Raw genomic sequence first — 13,053 nt, forward strand, 5'->3', positions numbered from 1 at the left:
AAGAGCCTGCATGTAACTGCAGCTTGGTGTGTCCCTACCTGTGTGAATGCTGGTGAAAGTGCAAGCTGGGAGGGCTTTGCAACTTATCACAGCAGCAGAGTGTGAGAGGGATCCCAGGCTGGTGGGTCAGAGAGCTCAGTGGTACCCCAGTTCCAGGTGGCACCCTGGGGGAAGCTTCTCACACCCATAACTCCCCATCATTACAAAATGTGCTAATTAATTGCAGTCACTGCTGTTGGTCTGTTCCGTGAAATGCGGTGGGGTGCCTTCTCTAATATTCTGCTGAGGCTGTGGAGGTGACTGCTGGCATATGTGTGTCACATCCTCTGGGCGACTAGAGCAGCTGCCTTTGCCTGAATCCGTCCCGCTAGAAGTTGACGGAAAGAGCCGCCCTTGAAAACAGCTGGTCAAAAGTTCAGATTCTGGCCTAAATGTCGAACTGCTACTAAAATCCTTGAAGCTGCTGAGCACGGTGACCAGTGCATCGCTGTGCCGTGTTTCCAAAGAACACAAACCACCCAGGATACCGTCTCTGGCTCTGATTTCAATAACTTCCCAGCCAGACATCACCCTTTCTTGCCTGGATGGGTGGGCGGGGGGTGCCTCGATTTCCACAACAGCATCGTTAACAACCGCGGTGTCTCTTGCCGAATGATTGAGGCTTTGCAGGTCCGCGGCTGACGCTTTCGCCCTGCTCAGCTCCAGGCTCCGCGGGGACGAAACGCCCCGGAGAAGCCGGCCGCCTGGGCGGAAGGCGCCCCCCAGCTCGGCAGCGGGCGGGCCGGAGACGTTGACAGCTGCCTCCCTGCCCAGCTGTGCGCCGCGGGGCACCCAGGCGGGTCACGTGCCCCTGCAGGAATGGGGTGTCTAGCGCCGGCGGAGGGAGAGAGAGAGGCCGGTCTGCTGCCGTCCCCGCCCCTTCCAGCGGCGGATCGGAGACTGGCAGGAGAAGGAGCCAACCGGGCGGCGGAAGGGCTCCCCCGCCCCTCCAATCGTGGGGAGGCTAGTCCCAGGGTTGCGCGGCGGGCTGGGTGGTGCTGCGCTGTGAGACATTTGATATGTTTTAAAAAGGGGCGAGCGAGACCATTGGTCCCGCAGCCGCCGCGGTGAGGAGGGGGCTGCGGGGGCTCCAAAGGCGCAAGGAAACGGGCGGCTTTCAGAATAAGCCGCAGCTCTCGGTGCGTCTCGGATGGTGAGTGCTGCCCGCGACCGGCTCTCTTCGCGTGGGTGGGCAGCTCAGGGGAGGCAGCTCTGTACGCCGGGGCGGGGGTGGGTGTCAGATTTGGGGGAGGGGGGCAGGGAGAAAGTTTAGTGACGTGTCTGAAGAGGGAAACTAACGTATTTTGCAGGCAGGATGGCATCCCCTTGAAGATGGATGTCTGAGGTCCTGCCCCCCCCAACTACACACATGCTCTCTCCCCTTGCGTGGAAAAGTTTAAAGCTTGTTGTAATGGAAGCCTTGCGCTTGCATTGCTTCGTGGACAAGTGAGTGTGTCTTAAATCATGGATTGTGGGTCTGTGTGTGTCGCCTCTTGTGGATTCTAAAATAACTGGGGGGCAGAGTTGCCTTCAGGATGGGCACGCACAAGAAGAACACCAAACTACAAACACATTGCACGTTAGTGTTCTTCTGCTCTCATCGGTTCTGTTTAAAAAAGAAAAAAAACATAAGTCCTGCTTTGTCTGAGTGCAGGGTATTTTGTATATTTAATTCCTAGCAAATCATCTGTTTTTTATTTTTTGAATATGTAAATAAATAGTGCTTCTCTGACACTGGAGTGCTGGGGATAACCTCCTAAGTTAAGTCTTTAGAGAAGAACGATCACCTTTTTCTGTAGAAATGAAAAACCCAGCCCTTTTGAAATCAGGTTGAAGATGTTTTTTTTTTTCTTCTTCTTTTAATAAACTTTCCCAGAGAGAAAGTATTTGTGAGCTGTAGGATGATTGGCAGACAGGTAGATGTGTGGCGTCCCCCATATCTTTCAACGGAGATTTTTCTCCATTCGGGAGTTAAATTTTTCATGCAGTTTTAAAGACTGCTCATTTATGTTTTGGCACCTTTTTTTCTTTTGTCCATTTTTAAAAGGTCAAGCACATTGGGCCAGAGAGTATTTTCATGTCCCTAAAATTGTAGTTTCTCTGAATTTCTTATATTGTGCTTAAAATTTCCAGTGAGCTAGAATTCATGTGTACCCCAGTTGACTTGTGGTGTAAAAAAAATATAACAGAGAAATAATTACAAATCTTCTGGGTTGTGGACAGCAGGGTTAAAGTTATTTCTAAAAAAATCACCAGTGCGTGTGAAGGAGTAGGAGAAAATTTGTTTGTATTGTTACTTTCTTGTGTTTGTTTCTATTAGGACATGTTTTACCAGCAAAAATAGGTGAGCAATGATGGCATATACTACTTTTCCAGACTAGTAATATTTCTGATATATGATAAGAACACAAAAGAAACTATTTTCACTGATTTTCAGCTGTAAGGTAGCAAGTGCTCAAGATGCAGTTAAATGTGTATGCTTAGATTTATTAGCAGAAAATATATATTCTCCAACTTTGGGGTTCTGCCCAGTTTTCAGAGTGGCACCCACAAGTCACATGGGAGTGATTAATAAAAACAAAAATAATTTCAAGGACATTGTATCACTTTAGGCTCACTTATTTTATTTAACAATGTACTTGTCCAACATTGGCTTTTTGATAGGAAATTGAAATCAATGAAGTTATGTAAAACTAATGACAAATATGTATAGTTATAATATGGTCAAACAATTTCTTCCATATACAGTATATAAGAGAGACAAGGTAGATGATGTGAGAGAGTATTTCCTCCCTGGGATCAACACAGCTACAACAGCACTGCAACACACAGTATATAATCTTGTTTTTCTTTGTAGTTGAAATTTTTGGATACAGAAGCAGTCCCATAGAGTGTGTGATCTCAGAACATGTGCTTTACAGAAGATGCCTTTCTCTTCCAGTATTAGATTGGACTATGGTCCATCTAATTCAATACAGTGACTTCAGCAGTGGCCAGTATCACGAGCTTGGGAATAGACAGTTAGGGAATAACTTGCCCATAGGAAAAGTTTCTTCCTACCCTGATCAGTTAGTACTTGGCTTGGACCCTGCGGCATGAGTCTTTATATCCCTCATAAATTTACCTCAGTACAACTGTGAATGGTTTTATTCAGTACTGCTTATGAATCCTACTAAGATCTTGGCCTCAGTATCTTGTGGCAGCATGCTCCAGAGGTGAATCAAGCTAGGTATAAAAACGTATTTCCTTTTACCTGTTTTAAATTTGATGCTTCTTAATTTCACTGTTCTACTAAAAATGATTTTTCCTCTTCTGGCATAAATCCGTTTTATTAATGGAATAGGAAAATGTCATAACTATAAACAACTTATTCTTGTAAAGAAATGGGATATTTTCCCAGAAGCCTCTCTTGTTTTTAGTAAACCCTGATGAACCATGCTTTCTGCAGTAAAACCAAAGTCCTGCATTTTCCGTTTTTGGACGCATAGTATATGTATTTCCTGCCTGATCCTGAGAGGTGCCATTGTAGTCAGCCACTTCCAGGAGAGTTCTGCTCATTCAGCTGCTTTCTCCTCTGTATCAGCCCCTTCATTCTTTTCACTTGGGTGATCTGTTTGATCTTAGCTTTGATTATATGACTTCAGGCATTGTTCAGTTTAATGCATCTTATCCCATTCCACCCCCAGGCTCAGTAGCCCATGAAGTGTTTACATGTGTAGCTGGTCAAGGACAGTAGTTCTTTAGACACCAACTTGACATTTGATATTTGTGAAGGTTGTATGAACAGGAGTTTAACATTTTTAAAGTAGAGGTTAGCACAGCAGTACAACACACGGTTTTCTCTGTAAGCAAATATCTGTGGATATTCTTTTTCATGTGTACACGCACAATATATAGCATATTTTTTAAAAAATAAGTCTGTAATTGAATTCCAAGTTACCTTTGATATCTTAAATGGTACCTTGGTTCCTTCTACAGTTCCTTGGTAGAACTAGAGGTATTCTATTTAAATGTTCTACCCGTAATCTTGCTAATTGTTTCACAACTCAAAAATGTGTAAAGCAATCCCTGGTATAATTGAATCATTGACTCTTAAAGCAAAACCAAATAGCCTTCATTCAAAAGTTATTTCAGTGGACTGACTCCAAGGTTTAAAGTAAAATCTGAGCACAGTTATAGCCTGCATTTGTATTATACTGAAATCTTGGGATTTCCTCAAGATGTAAGGGAGGAGAGGGGAAAACTAGCAAATGGAATGAGCAGCCCAGCTATGGAAAGGAAGGTAGTTTTTTAAAAAATGCTTTGTTTTAGTCTTATCATAAAATAATTTAGAGCTTGATCCTGCAAGGTGCTAAGTGCCCCCTGCAAGATGCTACATGACCTCAACTTCCATTAAAACCAACATAAGTTACGGGTATCCAATGCTCTGCTATCCACAATTCTACTCTAAGCTGCAAAGACCAGGCTACCCCATTCACCTCCTCTCCACAAGCAATATACTTACTTTTGTGAGATTGGTCTGCGATTCTACCACCCAATAACCGGTAGGTACCCGGACCCCTCCCACTCTACCTCAGGGGCTCGTTCACCTGCACATCTACCAATGTGATATATGCCATCATGTGCCAGCAATGCCTCTCTGCCATGTACATTGGCCAAACTGGACAGTCTCTACGCAAAAGAATAAATGGACACTAATCTGACATCAGGAATCATAACATTCAAAAACCGGTAGGAGAACACTTCAGCCTCTCTGGCCACTCAGTAAAAGATTTAAGGGTGGCAATTTTGCAACAGAAAAGCTTCAAAAACAAATTCCTATGAGAAACTGCTGGGCTTGAATTAATATGCAAACTAGATACCATTAACCTGGGTTTGAATAGAGACTGGGAGTGGCTGGGTCATTACACATATTGAATCTATTTCCTTAAGTTAAGTATCCTCACACCTTCTTGTCAACTGTCTAAATGGGCCATCTTGATTATCACTACAAAAGTTTTTTTTCTCCCGCTGATGATAGCTCATCTTAATTAATTAGCCTGTCACAGTTTGTATGGCAACTTCCAACTTATCTGTATGTGTATACATATATCTTCTTACTATATGTTCCATTCTGTGCATCCGATGAAGTGGGCTGTAGCCTGTGAAAGCTTATGCTCTAATACATTTGTTAGTCTCTAAGGTGCCACAGGTACTCCTGTTCTTTTTGCATATACCCCAAAGTAACTCTCCTGGAAGCTGACTAGACACCCTGTGACCTAGAGGAGCTGACATACATCCCTTATATTACATTTTCATTGTTAATCATTTTTAAAAATAGAAAAGAGGCCAAATTCTTAGTTGGTGTAAATCAGTGTAGCCTCTCTCACTTCAATGACCCTATGTCAATTAACACTAGCTAAAGATCAGGCCCAATAGTTTAAATACTTATCCTAGACCCGTGTCTATGTTATAAGGATGGCCCACACTGTGATAAGGATATAGGGACAGAGTTACAGTTGTTTTGGCTATTTTAACTCTGTATTGCCATACTTCCAAGCTTTTATATTTATGTCTAACCTTAGTTTTCAGTTTCCTGACTTTCTAAGATTAGATTTTTAAAACTGTAATGTTCTTTTAAAACGTTGGGTTTTTCCACCCTTACATTTATTGGTGTGTATTTCATCCTTAAATCCATTTTAACAGGTTTTTTCCTCTGGAAATTTCCTTCTGTTGTAAATGCTTGTTTTGAATTTTTCCCTCCCAGGACACTTTAGTTATTGATCTTCAGACATTGATGGTATTTACCTGTGCATCATCAAGTATGAATGGTGTGTAATATAAACACCACACATGCTCCTGTTGTGAATTTTGGTCCTGTTGGAGCCCCTATATGGCTTGTAAATATTTAAAAAGCTAAATAAAGCATGATAATACTCACTGGAGCTTAATAGTATGTACTTATGTTAAACAATCTTATAACAGAAAATTGCTTACAACCTTAGCTATGGAAAGGCTAGTGTCTTTCTATAATGAAGTAGACAGAACTTTTCTAGTGTTTGTAGAAAAATTATCTGCCTCTAATCTGATTTTTATAGAGATCAATTTTCATTAACACTGTGTTCTGAAGTGCGTAAGCCAAATTACATAATCTCGATATGAAGGTATTTTGATGAGATCTTTCTGTTTTTAAAAAAAGTCTCTTATTCAGAGCTACAATCAACTGGATTATTCAAATATTTTTCATTCCTACAAAACTGAGGGCACTGTATGTGCTGAAGTAATTGGTTTTGTGGAATTCATGCCTTACTTCATCGCTACACTTGGAGGAAGAGATTTTTCATTCTGTTTCTCACACACCGTTTCTATTTTGCTTTAGACAGTCTCAGATTTATTTTAAAATAAATAGTTTCCAGTGGCAGTTCCAGGTTAAAATTGCATAAGCGACTCCAGAACCCTTCTAATGCACTTGTTAATTAAGAACACTTTTGAAAGTGCACCTTAGTCTTGTCTGGCCACATGTGCCTTTTCTCAAGTCTAGCTCCTGTTTTGTTGTGCCCTGGAGCAATTGTCCCGTGTGACTGCTTCATATGGAAGATGGACACTGTTAAATTAACGACTATGAATGAAAATGTAAATGTCTCTTACTCTGAATTTTTACCATTTTCAAGTTAGTCAGTAACCCTGTAACCCAATGATAGCGGTACTAATGAGTGTTCCACGCATTTTTTTAAAGAGCATACATAGAGAATGGGTGTTTTTAAGGCTGTGTTGTAGATGTATAGTCAGATTACTGAAAAATGTACACATGGGCTCACAGAATTTTAAGTTCATCAAGTGATGGTCCCTGTATGTATTCCATATGCATGTTATGCACCCAAGTCTGGAAATTCTTCAAAGCAGTGTACTTTGACCCACACATGTGCAGTCGTTTCCTTCATGCTCCCCAGTGACTGAGGGCATAAGAGGCAGTGCAGATCAACAGCTCTCCAGTTCGTTTTTACTGCTTCGTGGCCTGAGTAGGAATTGTCCTTCACTCCATGCATAATTTGTAAAGTAAAATTTTTGTAAATAGTTTTATATCTTAGCTTAGTAGTTGTAGTTAGTTAATTAGTATAGGATGGTTCCCTTTCCCCTTCCCTGCCATCGGAAAATCCTCCCCGCTCTGGAACTATGCCCAGAGTCCCAAGATGCAAGAATGGTCTCCTGCCCTTGCTCCTTCTCCGTCACTGATGAGCATCAATGGTGCCTATACTAACAGAGTGAGGCATATATCTCTGAAAAGTGCAGTATATGTCTATTCTTTCCACCCAGAACTAGAGAGGCTCAAGAGCGCTAACTAAAAAAAGTTGCTATGAGCCCCCACTCTGACGTGGGCCAGGAGACCTTGTCCCCCCGTACATTGGCCTCAACTGACCAGCCATGCCCCTCCAAGCACGAGCCTTGGAGCGGAGCCTTTACCACCAAAGCCCAAGGACTCCTACTACAAGGCTCCCCACGAGAGTAAGGGGTACTCTAATGGGTGCAGGGACAGATCCCCACAGAGGACTGTCCAGAAGAAATGTGTTTCCTCCCTGAGCTGTCACATATTGTACCCATAGAACCAGATCTGCTGAAGAGCCCCAGGCTGGAGAGCAAGGCATGTTAAAAAAAGGGATCTCTAATTCTGGTGGTGACTGCAGTACCAAAGCAGAAAGACAGACGTTTGCCAGTGCCATCTATGAATACAGATCTGGACTCCTCATCGGTGCCACCTCATTTATCCAAAAACTGTTTGGCTGTGACAAACAAGCTGCATCCTTCAGGCATCTCTGCTGGAACTCCCTGGACTTGGGGCTGTATGGAGACCTTTGTAACACCGGGGGATATATTCCTCCCCTACTTGCAATCTCCACTCCTTTCAGGCCCTTCCCTCCTGAGGGACTTCCTTAGTCTGGAGGAGGCATCGTTACTGGTTTCTCAGGAACAGTTCCATCTCCATTCATCGGGCAGGAGCACCCTGGTACCAACAGTACCACTGCTACCGATGGAACCATCCTTTGGAATCTGAGGAGTCAGAAGAGATAGTTGCACCGTATCTCTGCAAAGGCACAGGAACCCTGACAGACAGTTCAAAGGCTGTACTTACCATCTCTCCAGATATGACCCCCCGACATGAACAGCAGGTACTGATTCCCTTAGGATCACCATGACCAATGGACCCTTCCTCCTGGCCTTATCGGGGCCTTTGGAGCTCATATGGCAGGCACGCAGACCCCTCTCAGGAGTCATACTGCTCTTTCCCTTCTCACAAGCCAGTTCCATAGGTGTACGAGGAAGAAGAGCCAGAACCAGTTCTGCCAGTAGTAACGGTTCCAGTAGGGGCTTTCTCATAATCTTTGGATGATACCATCGCTCCTTCATTGTGTTCTTCACTGGAAGACCAGCATCAGTACCAGGAGCTGTTCCAAAGGGTTGCTAATGATCTACACATCCATTAAAAGAGGTCCAGAACCTTCAACACCGGCTCTTGGACATTTTGCAACCACAGGGACTAACTGGTGTGGCCCCTTCCAATTCATAAGGCCACATTAGTACCAGCCAGAGTGGTTTGGCACAAACCAGCATCTTGTGTCCGTACAGCAAAAAGACGTTGTTTTGTTCCTGCCAAAGAAGCTGACTTCTCGTTTTCCCATCCTGCTCCTAACTCTCTGGTGGTACCGGCAGCTATGGAAAGAGCTCATGTGATTTCAGCACCTACGTCAGGATCGTGGCCTTTAGAGACAAACTTCACGTGGAAGACTGAGTCCAATTCCAGTCTTTTCTGGATGAGGGGAGCTTAGTAGCTTAGGTGGCTCTCCAGGCTGCCATAGATGCTGCAGATACGGCATCCAGAAGTGAAGGGACTCACGCCTCGGTTGTCGGGCTTTCCTAGAGAGGTCCAAAACACCATCCAACACATTCCCTTTGAGTTCAACCTTCTTAATGAAAAGACAGATGAATCCTTTCATTCTCTGAAGGACTCGAGCCACTCTGTGATCTCAGGGGATTTATGCTCTAGTCCCCAGAAGGAAACACCAGAGAGAGTCCTTTAGACTACAACCACCTCACTTCACACTGTCCATATTACCAGTGTTAGGGTGACCAGATAGCAAGTGTGAAAAATCGGGATGAGGGTGAGGAAATAATAGGCACCTGTATAAGACAAAGCCCTGAATATTGGGACTGTCACTATAAAATCGGAACATCCTGGTCACCCTAACCAGCGTCCACTTGAGCCTCCATATAAATGACCGAGGATTCAAAGGTCCTGTTTCTTGGCTCCCTCTACTGCCACAGCTTCTGCTTATTCCCAACTACAGGCCAAGGGCCACTTTTGACATGCTGATTGAAACCCATGTGCCACCATTGTTGCCACCTACTTTCTTTCCTGTCATCTTTGGAGGCTGTCTTACTTTCTTCACCCAGCTGGAACAAGATCACCAAAGACAGTTGGATCCTGGAGATTATCCATCAGGGCTACTTCATAGAGGTTTTTCCTTCCCTCCTCACAAACCACCTTCCCTATCCTCCCTTAGGGTACCACTCTCATCAATTGTTCAACAGGAAATTGAATCCTTTTAAAGCCAGATGTGATAGAATGCATCCCGCCTCAGTACCAAGGGAGAAGGATCTAGTCCTCATATTTCCTAATTCCAAAAAACACTGAGGGTGGAGACCCATCCTGACCTATGCAACTCAACATCTTTCTTCAAAAGCTGAAAATCAGGACAATTATGGTGGCATCTATAGTCCCCTCCCTTCAGGAGGCAATATGGTTCATGGCTCTTGACATCACGAATTCATATTTCCACATAAATATTCACCCATCTCACAGGGCTTCATGCTTGGACACAAGCACTACTAGTTTTGCATGCTCCCTTGGGCTTGCCATGGCACCCAGAGTTTTAACAAAATTTTTCACTGTGGTAGTAGCCCAGATATGACACAGATTCTTTCTTGTATACCTCTATTACTAGCTAAATGGTAAACATATACCTAAATTCTTAAAGTATAGGCCTTTAGAGGCAGGCCTGAATATCTATATCCTAACAGTAGGCCAATCTTGTCAAGAAGTTATGTCAGCAGCTTGATCTCTTCAGCTCCTTCTTGTTACCTTAGGCATTTGCATAAAAGAAGAAAAGTCTGCTTTGTCACCCATAATTTTTATAGGAGCACAGCTGGACTCAGTCTCTGTGAGAGCATTTCTCCCTGAAGACAGGTTTTACACAATGAGCAACCTGATCTCTTGTGCCACCCGCAAATCGCAAACTACAGTGTGCTGATGTCTTTCTCTATTAGGCCACATGCCCCTATGTGACTCCACTTGCGGTGTCTTCAAGCTTGCCTCCACTCAACATATCAACCAAATAGAGATCGTATTGACTCCTCGTTGTTTTTGGGAACAGTGATGGAGTCCGGTGGCATCTTAAAGACTAACATTTATTTGGGCATAAGCTTTTGTGGGTACAAAACCCACTTCAGATGCATGGAGTGAAAATTACAGATACAGGCATAAATATACTGACACATGAAGAGAAGGGAATTACCTTACAAGTGGAGAACCAGTGTTGACAGGACCAATTCAATCAGGGTGGATGTGGTCCACTTCTAATAATTGATGAGGAGGTGATGAACATGACTACCCCTCTGATATTGTTCCCAAAAGAGTTCTCACCTTCCATGGTTGGTGGTCCAACCCAAACAAAGTCATGGAGGGGACTCCCTTCAGCCCCTCATATCAAGGGCCACAATTTTGACAGATACCTCCCTTATAGCATGGGGTGCTCATATGGACTACCACATTGCTCAGGGTACCTGGACCCCAAGAGAGGCCAGGCTACACATAAACTTACTGGAACTGAAAGAGGTCCATCTTGTGTGAAAGGCCTTCCTTCCTCTCATATCCTCACTCCATGTACAGATGTCACAGTATAACTACAGTGGTCTATATAAACAAACAAACAGAGGAACGAGATCTTGTCCCATCTGCCTGGAAGCAGTCAGACTTCGGAATTTGTGTATCAGATGCCACATTATGATACAGGCTGTGTACCTTCTGGGTGTTCACAACTCACTGGCAGACAAGTTTTGCAGAAGCTTCCCTGCAGACCACAGCTCTAACCAATGTATTTGCACAATGGGGAACTCTGCTATGGGATCTCTTTGCATCCCAGATGATCAGAAACCTTCCCACGTGTTGCTCTAGGGGAGCCCAAGACTGCAGTTTTCAATACGATGCTTTCTTGGATGGATGACCTCAGATACACCTTTCCCTCCATCCCCCTATTACAACAAGTTGTACAGAAGATCTGTTGTGACAGAGCTCCCATCCTTCTCCTAGCAACCTACTGGTCCAGACAATTCTGGTTCACGGAACTCCTAACGATGTCCGCAAACCCACCTATCGGGATTTGCCCATTTCAGGATCCCCTAACCCAGGATAGGAAAATCAAGCAATTCCCAGCCTGGGTTTTGGATGGGCATCCAGCTGTGTGATGTTCCCCTTGTGTTATCTGGACCAGTGATCTGCTAGGTCACTCCAATCCTTGACTCTGGGAGCCAGCCTTACCCTGCTCTGCTGTGAGAACCCCCACTCCTGGGCTGTTCACGCACAGCCTCTAGTATGGAAGCTGCTCCCAGCTACTTGCAAGCGAATGACACTAGCCAATGCCTCCGATCCCAGACACAACCTTAGGAACTTCTGTCTTGTAGTGTCCCGTTATGCCCGCTGGATGCTGCACGCTTTTATGAGTTTGTCAATTTAACAAAGAAATTTGATATGTGTCAGGCATGTTATCCCAAGGGGAGTCTGACACGTTTCAAACCAAACATATTAACTATGAAAGATAGACTTTAAGTGATTATAAATCAAAGCATAACAAGTCAGATTTGGTCAAATGAAACAAAAGCAAAATGCATTCTAAGCTGATCTTTACACTTCTAGTGCCCTTACAAACTTAGATGCTTCTCACCACAGGCTGGCTGGTTGCTGTTCAGCCAGGCTCTCCCCTTTGATCAGCACTTCAGTCGCTTGGTGGTGATGTCTGTAGATGGAGTTGGAAAAGAGAGGAAGAGCATGGTAAACATCTCTCCCTTTTATCATGTTCTTTCTTCCCTCCTGGCTTTGCCCCCCACCCTCCTTTTCTGAGTCAGGTGAGCATTACTGCATCTTAGTCCCAAACTGACCAAAGGAAGTTGGGTGACTCACTCGAGAGTCCAACAGATCCTTTGTTGATGCCTATGCCAGTGTCCTTTGTTCTTATGAGGCTGGGCTGGGTTTGTCCCATACATGCCCTGATGAGGTGTGAACTGCCCCTCTGCTCTTGGAGAGTTTTTGCCTGGGCTTGTTTAAAGCCATGAGGACACATTTTCAGACTCATAACTATATACAAGAAATTGCAACCTATAACATTACGGTAACAACAATTACCATAATAACAATGCTCAGTACATCATGAGCCTTCTGAAGACACCTGACATGAGAAACTTTGCATTGGATACCACACAATCATTTTACAAGGATGAATATGGGGGTGCTGGGTGTTCCCCCGAGGTACAGAGCATCACAAGGTGTCATTAGAGGAGATTTTGGAACAAATTGATAAATTAAACAGTAATAAGTCACCAAAACCAGATGGTATTCACCCAAGAGTTCTCAAATGTGAAATAGCAAAACTACTAGTCTGTAACCTATCATTTAAATGAGCTTCTGTACCAAATGACTGGAGGATAGCTAATGTGATGCTAATTTCTAAAAAGAGCTCCTGAGGTGACCCCGGCAATTACTGTATTGGGCAGACTGATTGAAACTATAGTCAAGATTAGAACTGTCAGACACAGATGAACATAATTTGTTGGGGGAAGCGTCAACATGGTTGTTGTAAAGGGAAATTATGCCCCACCCATCTGCTAGAATTCTTTGAGGGGGTTAATAATCATGAGGGCAAGGGGTATCGAGTACCTTTGGTCTGACCCAGTATAGCCATTCTTATCAGAAATAGAATGCGTATGCTC

General features: G+C 43.9%; 1 protein-coding gene across 6 annotated transcripts in view; it reads left to right on the plus strand.

Annotated features, from left to right (window-relative positions):
- Window positions 1–865: 865 nt before the first annotated feature.
- ARHGEF10 (Rho guanine nucleotide exchange factor 10) overlaps window positions 866–13,053 on the plus strand; it is a 180,244-nt gene continuing 168,056 nt past the window's right edge. For 2 of the 6 annotated variants that reach the window (XM_043542335.1, XM_043542339.1), the window contains exon 1: window positions 918–1,044. The gene's annotated coding sequence lies outside the window, so the exon portion shown is untranslated. Of the gene's footprint in view, window positions 1,193–13,053 lie in introns of all 6 variants that reach the window. The other 4 variants (XM_043542338.1, XM_043542336.1, XM_043542340.1 and 1 more) reach the window with 4 other exon arrangements.

Source organism: Chelonia mydas, chromosome 3 (genome assembly GCF_015237465.2).
Source record: "Chelonia mydas isolate rCheMyd1 chromosome 3, rCheMyd1.pri.v2, whole genome shotgun sequence".
Taxonomy (NCBI): domain Eukaryota; kingdom Metazoa; phylum Chordata; order Testudines; family Cheloniidae; genus Chelonia; species Chelonia mydas.